Raw genomic sequence first — 23935 nt, forward strand, 5'->3', positions numbered from 1 at the left:
CACATTCAATGTATTCAAATTTTCAAGTGCAAATATTTTCTAGAATGCTTTTCTACTATCTTTGGAAGTTGTAATTTGGCTTCAGCCTTGGGTAAATTTCAAAGAATCACAGGTCACTGGAAGTGACTCCAGAAGCCATTGTATATAGAAGTTGAAAACTCTTAGGTAGCACACCAGATTTTGCCTGTAATTGGGTTTTGTTTGGCTACTCGGTATGTTTGTGTTTGTGTGTGTATGTGCACATGTGTGCGCATATGTGTGTGTAACATTTTATTGAGGTGTAATTGACACACAATAAATTGCACATATTTAAAGTATACAATTTGATATTTTTGAATAAAGTGTATACCTGTAAAATCATCATTACGATCAAGATAATTAGCATACTTATCACCACCAAAAATTTCTTCATGGCTCTTTGTAATCCCTCCTTCCTGTTCTCAGCTCCTCTAGGCAACCACTAATTTGCTTTCTTTCTCTGTAGATTAATTTGCATTTTCTAGAATTTTGTTTGAGTGGAATCAAACGAGGTTGGACAATTAAGTTTGTAAACTCATCCTAGAAAAAGTGCTATATACCTCATTGCTACTTATCACTATAGTCACCTTCGAAGTACTCCCCTTGGGAAGTGCCTAGTCCACCCTTCAAAGCAATTTTGGAACTCTTTTTCTGGAATGGCCATCAGAGCTGTCATCGTATTACCCTTCATGTCCTGAATGTCATCAAAATGTCTTCCTTTCAATATTTCCTTCATCTTTGGGTAAAGAAAGAAGTCACTGGGGGCCAGATCAGGTGAGCAGGGAGGGTGTTCCAATACAGTTATTTGTTTACTGGCTAAAAACTCCCTCACAGAAAATGCCGTGAGAGCTGGTACATTGTCATGATGCAAGAGACATGAATTGTTGGCGAAAGTTCAGGTAGTTTCTGTCTAACTTTTTTACGCAGTCTTTTCAACACTTCCAAATAGTAAACTTGGTTAACTGTTTGTCCAGTTGGTACACATTCACAATGAATAATCCCTCTGATATCAAAAAAGGTTAGCAACATTGTTACAAGTTCACGAACTTAATTGTCAGACCTCATACATTACATGCTCTTTTTCTGTCTGGCTTTTTTTACTCAGCCTAATTGGAGATTCATCCAAAAGTCATAATAATTACAAAGGTTTTCTCCTATGTTTACTTGCAGAACTTTTATAATTTAAGTTTTATTTATTTTAAATATTTTAATTAAAATATAGTTAACATACAACATTGGTTTCAGGTGTACATCATAGTTATTCAACATGTATATGTCTAAAGAAGTGATCACCATGATAACGCCAGCAACCATCTGACCCCGTACCACGCTATCACAATAATTGACTATATTCCCCATGTAGTACATTATATCCCCATGACTTATTTGTTTTATACCTGGAGATTTGAACCTCTTATTTCCCTTCACTTTTTCTACCCTTTTTAATTTTTCAATTACAGTTGATATTCAATATTATTTTATATTAATTTCAGGTGTACAGCATAGTGGTTAGACACTTATATAATTGAAGAAGTGATCCCCCTGACTAGTCGAGAACCCACCTGGCACTATCCATAGTTATTACCATATTATTGACTATACTTCCTATGCTTTACTTTACATCCCCATGACTATTTTATAACTATCAGTGTGTACTCCTTACTCCCTTCACCTTTTAAACCCTGCCTCCCAACCCCCTCCCATCTATCACCCCAACAAATCTAGTACCCATATGATACCATACATAGTTATTACAACATTATTGACTATATTCCTCATGAAAGACCCTACATCCCCATGATTACTGTGTAACAACAAATTTGTACTTCCTAATCCGTTCCCCTTTTTCACTCATCGCCAACCCCCTCCCATCTGACAGCCAGCAAAACGTTCTCTGTATCTATGAGTTGTTTCTGTCTTGTTTACTTTGTTCTTTAGATGCCACATATAAACAAATCTCATTGCACCTCTCTTTCTCTGTCTGACACTCCACTCAGCACAATTCCCTCCAGGTCCACCCATGCTGCTGCAAATGGCAGGAACCCATTCCCTTCCCTGGTCGAGCAGTAGTCCATTGTATATAAATATCTACTACCTCCTCTTTATCCATTCTTCCATTGACAGACACCCAGCCTGTCTCTACATTAGGGTGTCCAGGCAGGAATTCCTGCCCATTCTCTGGAAGTTTTTTCACTTTCCCTTTCCCGAATCCTGAGATATAAACTTTTCTGTTCTCCATGATGAATTGTTTCCACAAAGTGACGGCCAATATTACCAACCACCTAGGTTCAAGGAACCAATTTTCCCGATTTCCTGACCAACTTTTCTCGGGATTCGGGAATGGAAAAGGGAAAAAAATTCCCAAGGACAGTCAGGAATTCCCACCTGGAGACCCTAGCGATAAATAGGAAAAATGTCTAAGAGATACATTGTGAGTAGTACGTTTATTTCCCATTGTGGGTATTACTGGGCTCAAGGACCTGATTTTCTCGATTTCCCAACCAGCTTTTCTCAGGATTCGGGAATGGGAAAGTGAGAAGAATTCCTGAGAATGTGCAGGAATTCCCGCCTGGAAACCCTACTCTACATCTTGGCCATTGTAAACAATGCTGCAATGAACATGTGGATGCACATGTCCCCTTGAAGTAGCGTTTGGGTTTCTTCAGATAAATACCTGAAGTGGGATTACTGGGTTCTTCTTTGTTTCTTGTTATACCCTTTGTTTTAAAGTCTGTTTTGTCTGTTGTAAGTGTTGCTACCCCAGATTTCCTGTGTGTGTATGTGTGTGTGTGTGTGTGTGTGTGTGTGTGTGTGTGTTTCTTTCCCATGTTCATGAAATATCTTTTTCCATCCCTTTACTGTCAGTCTGTGTTTGTCTTTCAGTCTGAAAAGAGTCTATTATAGGCAGCATAAGTAAAGGTCTTGTTTTCTTATCCATTCAGCCCTCCTATGTCTTTTGAGTGGAACGTTGAATCCATTTACAATGAAAGTAATTGTTGATAGATATGTAGCTATTGCCATTTTATTATTCATAATTTTGATCACTTTTCTCAGGGGAGCCTCCATGGCCAAGATAGCTCTCCTGGTTCTCAACTGCTACACAGAAGTTTGGGATTAGCCATTTTCACGTCTGTGCCCCTCCCACCTGTCTTGACATAGCTTCTTCTTTATATCCTTAGTTATAAAACTTGTGTTCAGCTAGACTTCAGATGGTTCTCCAGGTTGATTGTTGTATAATTTAGGTGTATTTCTAATTTGTTCACAGATGGAAGCTGGCACAGTGTTTATCTGCTCCACCATCCTGGATCTCCCTATCACTTAGGTTTTACATTTAGTTCTATCTCCATGTTAAGTTTTGTACGTGGTGTGAGGCATGATGGCAGATTGTTCCAGTACCAGTTGTTGGGAAGATTGTCCTTTATCTACTACATTGCTGTGGCAAACTCTCAAGCTGGGCAGTTGTAGGGATCACCTCATTTTTCATTTCTCAGAGGTGACTATCCCTTGTTGACTTATGTCCAGTGTCTTGAAAACCATTGTTCCATATATTTTGTCTGTTTTTTTTTTTTTCTCTTTTATTCATATGAGAGTGTAAGTCTGATCCCTGTTACTCCATCTTGGTCAGAAATCCCCCACTTAGTATTTTAATTTGTTTCCAACAGGTAAAAATTAGGTGATGTTATATTCAAATTTAAATTTCTGGATTTTCATGAAAAAACTGCAGATCTGGCAAAATGAGACACACACTCTGCACGACATCAGTCAGTTGAGAAGGACAACAGCTCCCCACTTCCTTAGATGCAGGTGCTCCCTAGTTGCTCACAGTCCCCACCTGGCTTGCTTTACTCACTTAAATTACTTACTTGACCCTCTTAGGCCTGATCATTTCAAGTTTTTCATTTTATTCAGAAGGAAAGAGAGTGGGGCAAAGTGAAATGGAATTAGATCTGGGTCCTCTGGCTCAAAATCTAGAAGTATTTCCACAGAGTTTGAACAAGCACATTGTATTATTGGTATAGAGACGAGCAACCTGAAGGTCTGAATAATTACTGACACACATAGATGCTCAATGCCTAAGCCATACTCTTCTCACGTCTCTTGATATTAGCCTGTGAAGTATATTATGTTTTATCTGTTACCGCATTTGGAAGCAAGAATTTAAGAATTTAGTCTTTAATTTATTTCTTTAAAGGAACTGTTCATTCAGCAAAACCGTCTTTTAAGTATTATGATCATTTTTCCTCATTAAGTAGATTGCCTGCACACTTGTTAGAATGGCCAGAATCCAGAACACTGACAACATGAAATGCTGGCAAGGATGTAGTGCAACAAGAACTCTCATTTATTGTGGATGGGAATGCAAAATGGTACAGTCTCTTTGGAAGATAGTTTGGTGATTTCTTATAAAAGTAAAATACTCTTACCATCTGATCCAGCAATTATGCTCCTTGATATTTACCCAAAGGAGTTAAAAACTTATTTCCACGCAAAAACCTGCATGTGAATGTTTATAAAAGCTTTATTTATAATTGCCAAAACTTGGAAGCAACCATTATGTCATTATAAACGGAGAAATTCAATCTGTTAGCCTGGGAAATTATGTGATAAAAAGCTATACTTACCTTTTTCCTTTCTCAACTGTTAGCCAAAATATTATTAAACTGTTGTGCAGCATATAGGAATAAGGGTCAAAAAACAAACCACAAAACCACTAAGAATCACATGAAGTCATATTTTCTTAGTAGACATGTTGTAAAAATGCATATGATACATTTTGGGTAATAAGTCCAATGTCTTACAAAAAAATCTGTCTCTTTAGCCTCATATGTTAGATGCGTTGGACATATAGAATGTGTAGAACAATTTATAACTCTTTATTTCATATTCTGGCTTTTTAAAAAATGTAGACACTGTTCAACAAATAGAGCTGAAAGCATGATATGGAATTATTTTGGTATTATTTTACTGAGTTACCCCAGATGACTATTTATGATTTAAAAATAAAAAGGAACTGTCAAACTATCTTATGATTTTCCTGTTTAGGATTATATTAAATACCTAAAGAAACTGTTTTATCTGCTTGCAAGAGCTTTTAAAACTGCCTATGTGACAAAGAATACTCTAGACCATTCCAAAAGCAAAGTAGGAACACGTTTTTAGTGATAGCAGATACAGACAAGGCATGGGCTTCTGGGAATATGTCCCCATTCATCCAGTGCCCAGAGAGCGACACTGACTGATGGAATGGAAGAGAGAAATTTAGAGCGTGGGTTTCTACTTTCTAGAGCTGATAGTATTTGGGTGTGGGATAGTTTATTTAAGTTCCCAGCTAGTAAATTCTGCTCTCCTAGGTTTTCAAAGGAGTTTCGGTCAAAACCACCAAACTGTTTTTTCTATTTCTTTCATATAACTTCTCTCTCTTCATTCTCATTTCTTCTCTCTTCCTGTCTTTCCCCTGCCTCCTTTGCACCTTCTTAGGACTTGCTTCTTTCTAGATGTAAGCATGTCTGTATTCTTCTCTCCACGAGAATTCTCACTTAACCACACCTCTCCCCACCTTTTCCTCTTAGCGTGTCCTTTAGATTGTTGAACAGGAGATTCACACCTACTGGGTCTCCTCGAATTCAGCAATGGGACCAGTTTCTGTCCGCAGTTCTTCTTTAAAGCGTCCACTCTGGCTAACAGCTACTCTTCCCGACCATTCATTATGAGATATTTATTTTGTGTTTGTGACTCTAGCATTTCACTCCTAGTCTCTTCCTTCCCAAATCTGTTCTAAGCCCGACTTTGACTTCCTATGGTTTCCCCTAAATCAAGACAAAAATTGAACAGACTCTGAATTTTATAGCAATCTCATACCTCCTTGGGCAGTTCGTTTGTTCCTCTCCTCTCTCTGAGCCGCTCTAGTTTGAATACCCGAGACATTGTTCTCACTTATTTTTTCTTACTTCATTTTTCTTACATGTTCTCAACCATCTCCCTCCTGTCTCCTCTAACCTGATCACTGACTTCTTTGGGTTACTCCCTCAACATCAATTTCCTCCCAGATCGTATCTCCTCTAATTGCATTTCCTACATCTCCCATAGAGAATCTGTAATTTTTATTTTTACTTTTTGGCCCCAAAGCTTGTAAATATACTGGTAAGTTTTAATAGTCTGCGTTTCTTTCACTATCTCCCTTCACTCCCCATCACTCTTATATTTCCTTTATTAAAACCAAAAATGTTACCCTCACCACTGGGAGAGATCAGTTACTCAAAGTAGATTTTCTCCAGCAAAGACACCTTTCTTTTGACAAGCAGTTTTGCAAATCTCCTTCCTTGTTGCTACTCTTCCTGACTATTCATTATGAGATATTTATTTTGTGTTGGTGACTCTTTAGCATTTGACTCCCAGTCTCTTCTTTCCAAAATCCGTTCTAAACCTGACTTTGACTTCCTCGCATTGAGGATGGATGTAGATGGGCCTGAAAATGAAGTGCTTAAAATGGCTCCTCCTCCCTGCGCTAGTTCCTGGCTTCTGCCCTCAGACAGACTAAGCTCCTCGAGAGGATTATGCTGCGGGGAGAGAAGGTTATGTGAGGGGAAGGTTGGGGAGATGAAGGTGGAGGTGGAGAGAGGTCTTCTCCCCCCCCAGTCTGGGGAGGAGGCAGAGGTTCATGGTATGTGGCTTCCATGAGAGGTGGTGACCTGTGACCCACTCTCACATGCCGGAAAGCATGGCCAGGGCCAGGACTAGGGTGAGGCACTCTGAGGCATTTGACTCAGGCACAAAATGTGAGAGGACTTCAAAGACTCAATAATCAAGATAAATAATATTTTATTGCAATATTTTAAAAAATGCAAATCAATGCAAAAAAAAAATCCATGATGAACAAAACATCAATATTTTAATGAAGACGGGATTCAGAAGGGACTAGAACTCCAGAGGATGGTGGCTGTTGTGCCCAAGGTGCTGGCCCCAGGCATCTCCGTCACGATGCCCAGTCTCCCAGGGCACAGATGTAGCAGAGTCCCTCACTTTCTAGGAATCCTGCAGGTTTGGGCAGGAAGCATCTCAATACTAACAAGTTTGGAGAGATGGACAGAGTGGCATCTCTGAACTTTTTTTTTTTGATGTAGGAGACCCCTAGAGTCCTTTGCCTAGCCATGGGTGGGAGCCCTGATCAGTAGAAATTGGGGCTTGCCTTTGGATTGTTTTTTGACTTTAAGTAAGTAGAAATGAGGTACTTCCTGTCCTCGCAGCTTTATTGTTGCAGATTCATACCAAGTACACTCCTTCATCTGGACCTTTTTCACTATCTCAAGTGAAGACTGGGAAGCTTTATTTTCTCTCCCTAATTCCGTACTGTCTTCCCTGCCCTATCCCAGATGTCCACTCCTGTTATTAACCAGCGACTCACCCAGCTTCCATATATTTAAAGATCTGAAAAGTATACGTGAAAACCAAAGACATCCTCTCCTTGCTTTATTTGCATCCTTAACATCTGACTTCTTTTCTCCAGTCTCAGAATCAGCACCTTAGTGTGGGCTCTGTAAGGCTGCTTGACTTGACAGAATGATCCTGGGTCCTAGCGTTAGGAGACTTGGAGGCGAGGCCTGACTCTGCTCCGAACCACCTGTGCGAATGTGGATGTGTAGGTACCTTTCATTTTCTGACCCTCAGTTTTCTCATCTGTGCCAAGAGAGGGGTAAACCAGATGAGTTCTAAGTTTTCACTCTTGTCCAACATTCCATGTGTTCTAGGAATGACTTTGTCAGAATTGCCAATATCCAGTCGATCCACTTAACATGACTTTAAATCTGCCCGTCTATGATGCCACTTCTTACCCTGTAGTTCGGCATCGTCGTTTCCATTTACAAACTGTGCTGGCCTTCAGTTGCCTTCTGTGTTGAAATTGGATTCCTTGCTCTTGGTTTTCAGGTCCCAACATATCAAAGGAAAATCTCTGACAAAGTCTTTGATCTTCTTGGATTTAAATCTTACTTCGTGTTAAAGTAGAAAAGGAAACTGTGAGACTTTGGACCAACCATAAACTAATTCCTTCATCTGTGAAATAATTTTATTAGATGCTCTTTTAAGCTCTTTTTAGCTTTCAAATTCTAAATCACTTCAAGTAGCATGATAATGTTCTTAGATTTTGAATGTTTATGATTTCTTTTTTGCCCCAGTCATTAGCTTTTAAAGCACTCCCAGAAGTTTTTTTTTTTCCCATCAGTTATTTAGAAATTTGCATAGAATTGTTAGACTAGTTGTTGTGTGGCCCATCAAACTTTTGTAACTTGGTGTTTGACAAACAGTGCTATTTTATGATGAGGGTGAAGAAGGGGTTTCCTAATATATTATTTTAAATATATTTAAAAATCTGATTTTTAAAATTTTAAGTATAAAGTGGTTTCTCCAGCCACTGCAGAAGAGAAAACTGTGTATGTTCTCTGCTTCATTTGTCAGAAGGACTGCACAGGTTTTGTACATTCTGATGCTTGGGGACTGTGACATATGGTCTCCAGAGCCTTGTTTTAAAGATAAGAACGGGGGCCTCCTTGCTTCTTGGTGTGGTTTCACTTCCAGGTTCTGTGAGCACTTCCGAGTCGCCCTGGCATCTGTCCCACAGGTCTTCCCTGCACGACATCAATAATTTATTTCTCTGAAGTGGTAGAATAAGAGGAGTGTATGCAGTTTCTCAGAAATACGCTGTAGGAAATAGTCTCAGGAAGGCCAGCTGGGTTCATCCAGTCTAATGAGCACCCCGACTTGACTTGCTGTTCAGATTCCACCTCAGTGTGACAAGGCTGTACGCTCAGCACAGACAGCGAGAAAGCCACATAGGTACAGATTCTCTGATAACCTGTGGACTTCCATACTGAATGATGTTGAATTCAGAGAGCTAACAGAGCTTCTTAAAACAGACAAAGAGAAAACTGTAGTCTATGGCGGTAAAACTACAGGCTCTAATGTTGCAGAATGAATAGAGAAAAACGGCTTTTTAATGCCATCTTCTGTTATTACGCATCACTTTTTGAAAAGCAGCATAGAAAACACTTAAGAAAACATCACGCTAGAAATGCAGAATTGACTACACTGTGCGACGCTGATTGGAGAAGCTTGTAACTCAGTGCCCTCTTATTTTTACTATGCAGCATGAGGAAACAACTTTTTATAACAAATTAAAAGTTTTGCCTTTCTAAGAACAACATTTAATACACTAATTGTAAAACTCAATGTTTTACATTGAGTAATGGAGTACAGTAGTCTTCATTATCGTTGGTTTCACTTTCTGTGGTTTGGTTACCCGCAGCCAACTGTAGCATGGAAACATTAAATAGAAAGTTCCAGAAATTAACAATTCCTAAGTTTTAAATTGCGCGCCGTTCTGATGAGCGTGATGCAGTCTTGCACCATCCCGTTCTGTCCTGCCCAGGATGTGAATCATCCTTTTGTCTGCTGTGTCTGAGCTGTGTACACACCCTGCTTGTTCGTCACTTAGGAGCCATCTCGGTTAGCAGACTGAGAACTGCTTGTGTTCAATTAATCCTTGTTTTACTTAATAATCCCTGCAAAGCACAAGAGTAGCGATGCCGGCAATTCAGATATGCCAAAGAGAAGCTGTAAAGTATATGTGTTTATAAGAAAAAAACATGTATATAGGGTTTGGTACTATCAGTGCTTTCAGGCCTCCACTGGGGGTCTTGGAACGTAGCCCCCCCCCCCCCCCCCCCCCCCCCCCCCCGTGGATTGGGAAGACAACTGTAACAATTAGTGAAGTTAAGCTGGCAATATAAAGATATTAAGAAACCATTTTGAAAGAGCACCACGTTCATTATAAGGGAAGTTAGAAAAATGTATCATTTTAGTAGTCATGTTAGTTTTATCAATTATAACTTTTGCAATTGATAAAAAGTATTAACGGGGGCAATAGCAAATTCTGGATGGCATTTTACTTAGAAAATCCATTTTTAAAAAATACAAAACCAGGAGTAACATTGGTATGAGAAAACTACTAAGAAATAAAACTCTATTTGGAAAAAGTAGCTATGTAATCTTTAGACAGGTTCCTTAGCCAAAACAGAACAACCAAACCGAAAAGCGCAACTTCCAACAATATAAAATAGTCCCCATGTGACATGTAAATAATTTCTTGAACAGGCTATATTGATCAAGTCTCATACATTTAAAAATGAACATTCCTCCTACCATTTATTAGACTTACAATTAAAAAAATCTTACTAAATGTAAAATAAAAGTTGGTGGTGTTGTGGAGACACCTGATGTCTTCAAGTTGAAACTTTCAGGGCTTGGATACGTCTCAGTGAACAGGAGCAAACAAGTTGGAGCAAGATGATACGTTTTCTTGATCCTTCTTGTAGTTTTAGGAGCTACCTCTTCTGTAATACTCTTCTGCTGCCTTCTCTTTGGAAATGAAAGGGAAAAATAATATAGCATTCATGTGGAACAACTCAGGCAAAAGAGAAGCCGAGAGGAGAGAATATTCTCCAAGGAATAGCTGCTGACCTGTTTGGGCCCATTCTGGGATTTCGGACCTTGACTGTAACAGCCGGGTATGCCCAGTCCACGTATCCATACACAGCACCTGCAACAATATCTTTAACAGGGGATTTTTGAAGATGAGCAAAAGAGGTTGGTACAGAGAAGCATCGAGCAAAGTGTGCTTCCAGACCACGCCCATCAGAATCATCTGGGGGAGGCATGAGATCCTGCAATCCCCCCCAGGCCCACTGAATCTGAAAGTCTGGGAATGTGGCCCCAGAGCTCACAGTTTTAACAGGATCCCCAGCTAGCCCCCAGTGAATTTCGAAAGTCTCTGCTCTTGTGGTTAGTTTCACTGTTTCTGGGTTCAAATCCTGGTTCTGACTCCATTTTCCCATGCCATCTACAAAAGCTCTTTAAGATTTCTGAGTCCACTTCCCTTCTCCATGAATAGGAATAACGATGGTACCCACCTCTTAGGGTCCTGAGGAGGATTAAATGAGATAATACTGTGAAACACTACAGTGTCTCATATGAAATACTCATAAATTCGAGAGGCTATTCTTATCATCATTATAAAAAGTTTTGGGAAGGCAATCAGAATCTCTACTCTGAGAGCAATATAGAATGATGTTTAAAGGAATGAATACACTGATATAGTGAGTTCTGATATTAAATCATAGTGCCTCTTCACCAAGGTGGTTAAAGCTGTGGCCACTTCCTTAGCTCTGCCTGCATCTTTCTTGTCCCAGATTCTGCTGATTCCCTTTTGGGCACTCTCTTTGGTTCTTGTCCCTCAGGCGCAGGGGTATAGCCCTCTTTTGTTGGATTTAAGGCCATTACTGCTGAGTTTCTGCTTTTGAACCAGTTCCAAGGGGAATGTTTAGCAGATAATTTACAAAGAGGGCTTTGATGTTCTCCAGTGTGCCCTGCAAAATGCTGTCAGTTTTCCTTACTTGTTAACCCTGGTGGCCTTTGAGAGCAAGGCCCTGCAGCTGTCTCTCTCCGGTCACTCTCCTGTCCTAATTTGCATCTTCTCTCTGCTGTGCTCAGCTTTTTCTGGTGACCACAGTTTCTCTGCTATGGTTATCGAATCCCCATGTTCTGAGACTCGGTGGGATGAATCACTCTCTTGTGACCATGGGAGCAGCAAAGGGATTCCTCATTGCAAACAGGGTGACATATTCTGGATAACCCCATTAAATACCAAATACTCTATACTCTCTTCTTCCCACAAGTTATTTAACATTTTAATCACTTTAGATTTGTTGGTGTTTTGGGGTTCTATTCATGGCAAAGAATCACTGATTATGAGGGCTGGAAATGTTCTTGAGTCATAACTTTTTTGACTCTTTTCAGAAAATATTTTAGGACAAAATGAAAGATCATAGTTGGGGGGCTTAAACAACTTAAATTTATTTCTCACAGTTCTAGAGGCTGGGAAGTCTAAGATGAAAGCACCAACAGATCCAGTGTCTGGTTCTTGGTTGGCAGATGATGTTTTCTTGTTGTGTCCTGACATGGCAGAGCGAGAGCGAGAGCGAGAGCGAGAGCGAGAGCGAGAGCGAGAGCGAGAGCGAGAGCGAGAGCGAGAGCGAGAGAGAGAGAGAGAATTTCTCTCTAGTTTTTTCTTATAAGGGCAATAATCCCATTCATGAGGGCTTCACCCTCACAACTAAATTACTTCCCAAAGGCCCCACCTTTAAATAGCATCACACCAAGGATGTGGGCTTCAACTGATGAATTTCAGGGGTAACAAACATTCAGTCTATAACATATGCTGTAGGAACTGTAAGAGTTTATCAGAGACTTTCATTGTACAACTTGCAACACCAGGGCACTTTGAATCTTGTAGTTTGGTTTATGGTAAAAAGGCAGACTTAGAATCATGGTCCAGATTAGTAGGAAAGGGCAGATCAGGCCTGGAGCCTGGGACTCGGCCTGGGACAGCATAAGGGAAACGTCCTTGGACAGAGGCGCCAGGAGACAAAAGGGCCTGAGAGGGCCGGAGGGGGTGTCCCCACTTTTGCTAGAGGGTAGAGCTTCTGAGACTTTGTCTCCCCAAAGGTCGCTGTGTTCAGAGTCAGAATCTGCATGGATAGATTCAGATCCCACAGAGATTTGTGGGTACCAGCTCTAAGCCAGGTCCTGCCCTTGGCACTTTTTCTTCTACGGCCTTGAGTTTTCCCAGCTTTGGGGATAATAAGCGCCTCCTCTTCATAACGGCAGGTCCTGGGAACCAGAGTGAGTAATCCCAAGGTTCCTTAGAGAACATGGAATTTGAGCTGGGAGAGCTAGAAGGGCTGAAGTAGATTCCATGAGGCCATCATGCCCAGAAGTGTCTATTCCCTGGGACCTCTGTGCCACTTGGGACAGGGTGCCAGTGTGGCAGAGTGGTAAGGACATGTATAAGTGTTGGAGTCAGACAAATCTGGAATCAAATCCTATCTCCTGTATTTATTAGCAGTGTGCATTTAGGCAGGACACACTGTGCACAACTATCATTTATTAAGTGTCTACTATGACCAGATATTGACACCTTGCAAGTATTAACTTACAAGTATTTTTAAGTCTTTAAAAGTATGCTATGAGGTTGATGTTATTATTACTTCATTTCACAGATGAGGAAACTTGGTCACAGAGGGGTCAAGTAACTTGCCTAAGGTCACACCACAAAAATTGGAACCCAGGGAATGTGCCTTCAGCGCCTATTCTTTTAACCATTAAGCTCTCCTACTTCTGTTTCTTTATGTATAAAGCAAGGGTAAAAATAACTACCTCAGTAATGTGAAGATTACATGGGATGCCAACAGATAAAGGAGGCTTCCTGGCCTGGGTCACACGGGTGCTCAAATACCAGCAGCTCCCACTCCTGTCTTCCTCCTTTTGGGCTATGCATGACCAGCCCCTTTTCTGAACAAAGCTGGAGCCTCTAACCTCATGTGTGTCCAGTTCTTCTCTCCTTGGGTTCCCTGCTGCCCACTGTACTTCTGTTGGCACTTGGAACTGCAGCTGAACCCTCCTTGTTTCTACACGTGTCCATCACTCCTTACAGGTTCTGAGTGAGAGGCTTATTTTATACAGTATCATTCCCAATAGGCTGCTTCCTGACCACATCTGTCTACAAGGCACCTTCATCTCCTGGGTACGGCTTCTCCATCTAATATTGGGGGTGGGTTACTTCTGGGAAAGGCGTCTCTTTTGTGTGGCTTCTTGCTAATTTCTCTTTTAGTGACAATCCTTTTCCTGACTTTTTTTCTGGTGCTCTTTCCCACTCCTAGGATTCTATCTGAAGTCACGTTATTTTGGCCACTGCTCTAGCTGTGCCCCCAGTCGCCACTGCAGTGTCTGAGATTCCCCTACAGAGGGTCTCTTCCAAGTTCCATAGCCAGTGTGTCTCCATCACTATCTTGGAGAGGGCCCATCCTGGTTAATTTCCACTGGCAATTAATATCACACCGCCATTATCCTTTCTGTCTGTTCTCTGCCAGGCTGTTTGTCTTGGAGGCTGACCTCGCTGCACTGCATTACCTTTGATCTTCTGCCTCTGGCTTCCAAATGGGTTTGGCCAACAGCAGTCACCAGCAGCAGATGGAGAGGGAGCAGTATCTGCAGCCCTCCTTGACAGGTTTTGCATTTCAAGGGACTCTAGTGTAGCAGCAATTAGTGGTCTAGGTAGGAGAATTGACTTCTCTCAGGATCTGATTTCAGGGATAAATTCATGGTGCCCTCAGAAGAAAATAAAGGAAAAAGTTGTAGGTTAAAAGCAAATCCTGCATATCTCTTGGCTTTCCTTGTTCCAGTGTGTATTTGGAAAAGGAAGGGAAAAAGGAGGATTGCAGAGTGCTTTCTCTGTGTCAAGCAGTGTGCTAAGCAGTTTACACACATGATCTCCTCTAATCGTTAACAGTTGCCACATTATCCCCAAAGCACAGATGGTGAAACTGAGGCTCAGAGACATATGGTTTGAGTACATCTCAGAAAGACACATGGCTGATAATTATCTCAGTTGTGGCTGTGCCAAAGGATTAGGCTTACCTTTTTCAGTTTGATTGAATCATACAGTCATTTCCAACCTTCTTAGTCTTCATATGCAAATGGGTCCTAACTTCCCCACAAGTTTGAGATAGATGGGGTATTTAATTTACCCTTCTTTTGGGGCCTGCTTTTGTCAAAGTCTGCTTACTCATTTCAATTTTAAATTTAATTTATTTCTGGTCTTTTGCCAGCTGGAAGATTACTTAGGAGTCTGCAGGTTTACTTCCTGGCTTATTAGTTGTCTTTTTGTGCTTTTCCAGAAATGGCTCTACTTGGGCATCGGCAAGGAATGAGAGAAACAAGATAGGAAAGGCGTTCCAGCAATGCAAGGCTGTGACCCATGTGGAAATGGCTTCTTGTGGAGGAAGCCCAGAGGAAAAATGTCTCTGCCCTATGGGTCACGTCCAAGGCCACTCTGCCAGTAACCCAACACCTTTTCCACCTCCAGTGGGCAGACCATGTTAGCTTTTCACTCAAGATAACATCATTCACCTTGACAAAGTCACATCTCTTATTTCCATTTTCTCTCAGCCTTCACATTCTTAGCCACACTCATAATATTATTACTAGTTCCTTAATCTACTGGTTGTTAAAGTAATTTTCAACTACTTTCATTAGAACAGTGGAGCCAAACATTTGTAACTATGTCTCAGGGAAATTTTAGGCCATTTGTATGAGAAAATATCTTTTTCTCTGTTTCCAGTGTTAAGATGGAATCATCTCTCACTGACCTGGGTGACAATTGTGCATTGGAAGAATTTGAGATCAATATATACCAGGGGCTGGAATAACTCAGGTATGTATACAAAATACCCTGAGGGTTATTTACCTTAAAATGATCTCATCTAAAAATAACTACAGTAAACTCACACTTTCTGTATCTTGTGATGAAAAATATTGACATTTCTTGCACAGTATGTTTGAAACAGTTGGCCTCAACAGGCTTTTCAAGTTCTTGTTCATATTTATTTTTCTTCTCTAAGAGAGGGGATAAGAAAGAATGAAACTCACCTTCACTCAGTGAGGGGAACATGGAAAAGTCACCACACTAATAGTTAGACCATTTGTATATTTTCTGTTTGCCTGCTTGTTTTTGTCTCTCCCTGGCCCCCAAGCCCCAATTCTTCCAGTTTTAGTTCTTGGGTCACAGTACGAGTTGCTTAATCTCTCTGAACTCAGTTTTGTGCCTTCGTGCTATCCTTGAAAACAGTGGTTCTCAACTGGAGGTCAATTTTGTCCCCCAAGAGGCACTTAACAATGTCTGGAGATATTTTTGGTTGTTACAACTGTTTTCTTGGGGTGCTACGGGCATGTAGTGGGTAGAGGCCAGGAATGCTGCTAAACATCCTACAATGCATAGGACAGTCCCCACAATGAAGAATTATCTGGCATCAAATGTCCATAGTGCCATGGGTGAGAAACTCGGCTTTAGAGGCTGTGGTGAAGAGAAATGTTAAGTGCTTTGTAAATTGCTTAGCGCTGTATGAAAACTGTTACTATAGCTTCTTCTAGACGTGGGTACAAATCCTGACTCTGTAACTAGTTAGTATCCAACGTGCCCCATGCACCATTTACAATTCAGATTTAATTTATTATTAATATATACTGGGCTTTGTGCTCTCTAAGATCCTTCCTGGCTCTACATGGGAAAATCAGGAAAATCATTACATGGTACTTAGGCCCAAAGGTAACAAAATCCATAGTTGCTCATTTCAGCATTATTTAGCCCTCATGCAGATCACTGACCCGAACCTTTTCTCTGTAGATAAACTTGAGATTTGCTAAGAGGGCAGAGACACAGAATTCTTAACTTTTTCCTTTGATAGGCAGACAAGATTTGCTATGGCAGTATTCCCGATGTGATCCCTCTCGTATCACACAGAATAACACTGACATCACGCAATCATAACAGCTGACACTTATATTGGGCTTACCTGGTGCCAGGGACTTGAATACGTATTGTATGCCAGACTGTACCTTAGTGCTGTAGCTACAATAACTCATTTTATCATCACACCATTGCCATGCCTGGGCTGTTGGTAGTATTGGTCCAATTTTACAAATGAAGAATATGACACTCAGAGAGGCTAAATAACTTGTCTGAAGCCACACAGCTAATGAGTTATTAAATTGCTTTAAACTACAAGGCCTGAATACTTTTCACTTCTCTATATTCACACTCAAGTTTGTCAGTTAGCAATGCTCCAGCATGGATTTGAAAAAAGAAGCAAGAAAGGATTATAGAATGATTTTTCTGTGTCATGCAGTGTGGCAAGCAATTTACATACATGATCTCATCTGATGGTTACAGTAGCCATATTACCCCCGATGAAATTGCAAGGGAGGATTAAGGAACTACAAAATGAATGCCAAGAAAGCAGGTGAAAGCTCCACCATTCTGTAAACCTTCATGCTTGGCAGGCAGATGTGTGGCAACTGGTTTATTGGAGAAAAGACTTGTGGAGTAAATGTTGCCATCAGCCTGAGCTTTTAGAAAGCAGAAGGACAGCTCGGATAACTGGCCCATTTCTGCCTTTTCCCAAGTAATTAATAAAATAGTTCCTGTGGATAAAATCAAAGCTGAGCGCCATGTACCAGTGATAATGTTATTGCTGGTAATTGAGTAAACAATGGTAACACAAAAGTGCTATTGTTTTTATCAAGGTTTTCTCAATTGTTCTTTCAATTTTTTTGTGTGATTTCATTATATTCTATTGAATAACAATGATAAACACCATCTACTCATTTCTGGATTCTGTCTTTAAACATGGCAGATAAGAACAAGGATTTCAGATTATGATTGAATGGAGTTTTGAATACATAGGGATCAGTAATTCCCCTTGGGTGACAGCAATCTTTCTTATCCATTGGTGGTTCTCCATCTTGGCTGTCCCTGGGTACCTTTGAAAAATCCTGTTGCCGGTTGGACCCACTAGTAATTCTCAGAATTCTCCACGTGATTCCAATAGGTAGCCAAGTTTAAGAACCAGCTCTCTAGTATATTAATGGCCCTTAAACTTCTGTGTGAATCAGAGTCACCTGGAGAACTTGGTAAAAACAGCAAGGCCCAGGCCTCGTCCTCCTGCAAGAACTGGGGACCTTTAGGGATCAGTAGTAACTCCTAGTAGATGATTCTTATAAACACCATCGTTGAGAATCACCACTCTATTTCCTTCCTCTTTAAGTTTTACTATATTTTTTAAATGAAAAAAAAAATGACTTTATTCCAAGATGAGGAATTGCCTAGGTTAAGAACTGTATGTATGCGGGTCTTTTTGTGAGTCCCCAAGAGTCATTACTGGGCTGTGGGCCAACCATCAGTCTATTCCCCATGTCCTGTAGATGCCATCCTGGGCTTCCTCAGCCCTTTCTTTCTAGATCCTTCCTGACTATGGCTCCTAGTCCATTTTGGAAGTATCTCTGTCCTAATTTGAAAATACAGTAAATTTATTGTGTGTGTGTGTGTGTGTGTGTGTGTGTGTGTATCTGTCCATGATACATATTGATACTTGGCTTATAAGAGCTGTAACAGTTGCTTAATTATGAACTTAGAGTGAAGCCACTTCTTGTAGACATCTGTATGAGTCAGGGTTCTCCAGAGAAACAGAACCAATGGGAGATACACACACACACACACATATATAATTAATATATTACATTATCTGTAAATTAACCTGTTGTTTAATATTTAAAAATTAATGTATAATTAATTTATATTAAATGTATACATATTTATTATGAAGAATTGGCTGGCGTGATTTGGGATGCTGACCTACTGTCTGCAAGCTGGAGATGCAGGAAAGCAGTGTATGTAACTCAGTCCCAGACAGGAGAAGATGGGATGAGATGTCCCAGCTCACCAGGGAGGCAGGAAAGGAGCAGATTCCTTTTTCCTCTGCTTCTGCTTCTATCCAGGCCCTCAAGGGATAGGATGACACTTACCCACACTGGGCAGGGCAATCTGCTTCACTGAGTCCACTGACTGAAATGCTGGTGTTATCTGGAAACCCTGTCACAGACACAACAGAAATAATGTTTAATCAGGGCACCCCATGTCCAGTCAAGTGGACACATTGAAGTTAAACAGCACAACCCCTTACATCTAATTTTACTTCTGGTTATTCTCAGAGCTTTTGATGGCTTCTGAATTGCTCTGTCTCTAAAAGAACCTTTGTTGTTGCAACAATCCCCATATTCCAGAAACACCCCCTAGGCCTTCCAGCACTTGTATGGTTGTGCACCTCAGTGGCTCTCTATATTTAAACATCTGAATCCCTGAAACTCAAATTAGTTACATCATGGACACAATTTAGTCCATTGCAGGTTGGCTGCCCATTCATGAACTTCCGGGCTGCTGGGAAAGATGGACTTAACTAGGCTCATTCCATATCATGCTTGGATCTTCTAAAAACATCATTCAGATGTTGCCTCTCCTTGGCTCAGGGGTCAGAACTGGTTTCCAGTCTCCCACAGGGTAAAAGTCAACTGCCTTACATAGCAATTTGCACGTCATCAAGGTCTTCCCCTTACAGCTACTTCCTTGGTTCACTGTATGGCAGCCACCCCGACTTCCTTCCTGTCCTTTGAACACACAGGCATTCTTCCATCAAAGGGCCTTTGCACTGGTTGCTCCCTCTGCTTGGCACACTTTTCCTCCAGACACCCACCTGTCTCTTTCTCCTTCTAGTATTTGTTCAAATATCACCTTTACACATAGGCCTACCCTGACAACCTTATTTAAAATTGTTACCCCACCCCATCACTGGTACCGCTCACCCTACTTACCTTGATTTATTTTCTTCTGTAGCACTTACCAAATCTAATAAACCAATCTTTACTTACTCATTTTCTTTATTGTCGGTGGCCTCCCTTTAGAATGTAGGCAGGAATTTTTGTCTGTTTGGTTCAATGTTGTTTCTCCAAGGTCTAGACCCTAGATAGGACCTGGTACATGAGACGTAGTCAATAAATACCTTTTGAAGGAATGCATTTTCTGCTGAGACAGAAAGAGGACCTCCTAGAGCTGTGATAGACCAGGAGCTGTGGTAGGCCTGCAAAGATGCTTTTCATTCATGCTTTTCTATTCTATGTTATGTTCCACAAAAGTGAGCCTTACGTACAGGACCAGCCTTACACCAGTGTTTATTCTAGATGTTTCAGTCCTACGAATGTACTGCATGGTCCCAAACATCTCCATAATGGCCTGCCAAATGCCTGGAAATAGTCACACCAGCATATGTATCCAAGTGAAATTATCTTGCCGAGAATATCAGTAATAAAAATAATGACAAATATCTGTCAATGTTCACCACATGCCAAACACGGGACTAAGCATGAATGTGCATTAACTCATTTCATTTCTGTACTTACCTTGTATGATCAGGGCCTATTATTAAGCCCATGTTTCAGTTGAAGGATTGAAAATTTGAGTGTTGGAGGCAGAATGGGGCTCATTCAAGGAGGAAAGTATCCAGGGAAAGGAATGGCATATTTGATGGTTTAGCGGGAAGGGAGGGTGTGATGTATTGGAGGTACTGGAAGATGTTAAAAATGCCATGTTTCCCCGAAAATAAGACCTAGCCAGACAATCAGCTCTAATGTGTCTTTTGGAGCAAAAATTAATATAAGACCCGGTCTTATTTTACTATAATATAAGACCGGGTCTTTAATATAATATAATAATATAATATAATATAATATAATATAATATAATATAATACCGGGTCTCATGTTAATTTTTGCCCCAAAAGACGCATTAGAGCTGATTGTCTGCCTAGGTCTTATTTTCAGGGAAACAGGGTGGCAGGAGTAGAGAGTACATGTGAAAATAATTCAAACTGATGATGAATGACTCATAGTTCCAAATACTTTAGGCCCATCAGCTTAGAAATTCCTTCACATATATTTTGGTTAATATTTCACAATCTTTCAGATTCTGAAGCCTGTGAAATTCTCGTCTATCGTATCATTATTATTGTTCCTCCACTTTACAGGGAGTTTGTCAGTTGTTTGTGCCTAAAGTTCCAGTGTTTTCCTGGGCATTCCTAAAATAGGAAAAATACAAGCTTTCTTGATTTAAAACAATGGGTTTACTTTTTCCATTGGCTCATAATGTTGTTTTTGCTGATTGTCAGAGACTTGTTTTTCAAAAAAAGTTACATAACTCAATGTTACGATTCTACTCCCAAGTCATAAAATGTAACCTCATGTCACAGAAGTTTACACAGTAACCTATTTCTTAAGTACATATTACTTACTACTTCATTCTGAGAACAAGCAGGAAAGCTGATGGGGATCACTTTTACTTCATGGCAAACATCTGAAACAGTGGCTAGGGATGAATTGAAAAGAAAAAACCCCACAAAACTAAAGCTGGTAAAAAAAAAAGTATCATTTATGTAAATAAAGTCTTTCTCGATTTCTGTCTATGTATAACAAAGGTGTTTTTGCTGTATGAGACATATTGATAATTAAGTTTACATATGTTTTATTGTTATAAGCTGGCAATTTGTTTAGAAAAATGGGACAAAACATAAAATATCACAGAAGAAATACAATAAATTTCTAGAATTGCAACCGTCTTCATAATAAACAGAACACATAATCCTTTGTAATACTCCAGACGATAGTGTCAGGCGTTCACAAAATTAAAACGATGGCAGAATTTGTATGTAAATTCGTGGGCATTCAGTTCTCCAGATTCACTTATTCATCCATTTAACTGAACACCAGGCATTGGTAGAGCCTCCTGGAGATGCAGTGGTGAGAAACACAAAGACTTGGCCGACAGGGAATTTACATTCCTGTGGAGAGAAACAGACAATGAACAAGTCAATAAATATAAATACACATAAAATGCCAGGTGGTGATCACTTCTAAACAAATGTTTGGGTGGCGACAGAGTGTTGTGGGTTGAGGATAATATTACTATGGAAGGTAAATATCAGAGGGCAAAACTCAGATTCCCCAGCTGACCCGGCAGCTGACAGGATGGTGTCGTGTTTGGCAGCTCACTACATCTCTGGTGCTCTCTGTTCTGTTTTCATCTGAAACTTAACGTGTGACCCTGGGTACATGATATTTTCGGAGCCCCAATGTATTCAGTTGTAAAAGGAGAGGGCTGTACAAGTAGGTCTTTGAGGCCCTCTCTGGATGTGCATTTCTGGCTCTGTTTAAAATGGGTTGAATGCTTAGCTGTAACCAGGTAAAGCTCTCAGAGCACTGAGCGTTGGGTTGAGAAGCCTGGAAGGGGGGGAGACTACAAGAGAATATGACAGTCATTAGGGTGGGCATAAATACAGTATTCCAGTTCTCTTTCCTTGGCCTGAATCCTGGCCCCCAAAGGTAGCAGGTGCTAATCCCTGGAACCTGGAACTGTTACTTTATTTGGGAAAAATAACTTTGCACATGTCATTAAATGAAAGGTCTTGAGGTGGGGAGATGATCTGGGTGGGCCTAAGTGTGATCACATATATGATCACAAGAGAGGGGCAGAGGGAGGTTTGACACAGACAGAGGTGAGACACAAGCCAAAGAACGCTAGCGAGGAACGAATTCTCCCTGAGAGTCCCCACAGGAGCATGGCCCTGCCGACACCTTGCTTTTAGCCGAAGGATATTGATTTGGGGGTTCTGACCTCCAGGACTATAGGGAAATAAATCTGTGTTGTTGTCAGCCACCTCGTTTGTAGTCATTTGTTACAGCATCATGGCACTTCGTGTCCCTGTCCCCTTGAAGGGAATGTGGCCCTGTGCCTCCTTGCATGGATGACACTCTTGTGAGTGGTAATGCAGTGGGTCTGTGAGGGCCAGTGCAGGCTTCACCCTGCTCTCTTTTCCGTTTGGTGATGGGCAAGCATGGGATGGTGGCTGCCTTGCTTGCCTGGGTCTCTGCGTGACCATGTTGCGCAGAGCTCCCCTGTTGACTCATAAAGGATGTGAGTGTGATTAAAAAGTTAACCTGTGTAAAGCTCCTGAGACTTGGGCATTGTTCTGCCTTCCTCTCCTGACTGGAGGCACAGAGACAAGACGCTATGAAACATTCCTAGTAGCACTCTCTTTGTCACGCCGTTTGCTCTTCAGTGGTCCTCCCGGTCCCGGAAACCCTCTTCTCCAGCATTGCACAGAGCCGGGACAGACTCAAACCACGGACTCCAGATCCCTGGGGTCCCCTGTGATGGTGATGTGTATACCACACATGTTCTGTAGTTGAATAAGGCGAGAAATGCTGGGCTATGTAAGGGGAAACAGTCTCCCTTCCTGCGAGAAACTCAGTGGCTTCCACATGTTAATGTGCACTGTGAGTCTCTAGGATAAGGATGTGGTATTAGTGGACTGAATATTTGTTTTCCCCCAAATCTCATATGATGAAACCCTAATCCCTTATATGACGGTATTTGGAGGTGGAACCTTTGGGAGGTAATTAGGTCATGAGGGTGAGGTCCTCAAGGTAAGTGCCCTTATAAGGAGAGCCACAGGGAGCTCGCGTGCTCTCTCTCTCTCTCTCTCTCTCTCTCTCTCTCTCTCTCTCTCTCTCTCTCTCTCTCTCTCTCCCTCTCTCCCTCTCTCCCTCTCTCCCCCTTCCCCCTCTCCCCCTCTTCCCCCCTCCCCTTATGTGAGGACATAATGAGGAGAAGACCATCTGCAAACCAGGAAGAGGATTCTCACCAGAATGAAATCATGCTGGCGCGCTGATCTCAGACTTCCAGTCTTCAGAACTGTGAGAAATCAATTTCTGTTGTTCAAGCCTTCAGGCTATGCTGTTTTTGTTACAGCAGCCTGAACTGACTAGGACAGGTACACAGTTTTAAGGCCCTTTTTGGCAGTATGAGGCACTGCATCGGGCCCTGGCACTTGCCGTGTCAATTGTTAACACGCCACATTCCCTCACCCAACAAACCCCGGAGCGACAGGGTAGGATAATTTTAAGACAGCTTCCTGTTCAATATGTAATGGACTAGATCAAGTCATTAGAGGGGTAGTTTAATACTTTACCTGACAAATTGCAGGTAAATTTTACCTGACAAGTGAGGGAGGCAAGCCTTAGGCTCAGTGATGGGGAGATTTGCTTGAATTTTCCTCATTCCCTGTACTTACCCTCTTGGGTCTGCTCAGAAGCCTGCTTGTCTGAGGATGTGGCCCAAGTGCTTGAACTTGGGAGACCTGCTCTCAGATTTTACTTGTTTGATTTTGGATGGAATTTACCTCTCAGTTTTCCCAGATATTTTTCCGTCTCTTCCATGGTTGAGATCCCAACCCTGGAGCTCTTGGAGCCCACAGGCACTAAGAAACAGGTCCCTGCTTTTTATTAGCTATAGTCCTTGGAAAGACTTAAAGTGTTCTTTTAACATCCAAGACCACATGAATCTTTATGAGAAGAGTAAAGTTTGCCA

General features: G+C 41.2%; 1 long non-coding RNA gene across 1 annotated transcript in view; it reads left to right on the forward strand.

Moving 5' to 3' along the window:
• The window catches only part of LOC141571343 (uncharacterized), a 419842-nt gene that overhangs the window by 43624 nt on the left and 352283 nt on the right, over positions 1 to 23935 (forward strand). The window contains exon 2 of the long non-coding RNA XR_012496105.2: positions 15248 to 15340. This is a non-coding gene — a long non-coding RNA (uncharacterized LOC141571343). The remainder of the gene's footprint in view (positions 1 to 15247; positions 15341 to 23935) is intronic.

Source organism: Rhinolophus sinicus, chromosome 16, assembly GCF_057876585.1.
Source record: "Rhinolophus sinicus isolate RSI-liver-muscle chromosome 16, RSI-T2T, whole genome shotgun sequence".
Lineage (NCBI taxonomy): Eukaryota > Metazoa > Chordata > Mammalia > Chiroptera > Rhinolophidae > Rhinolophus > Rhinolophus sinicus.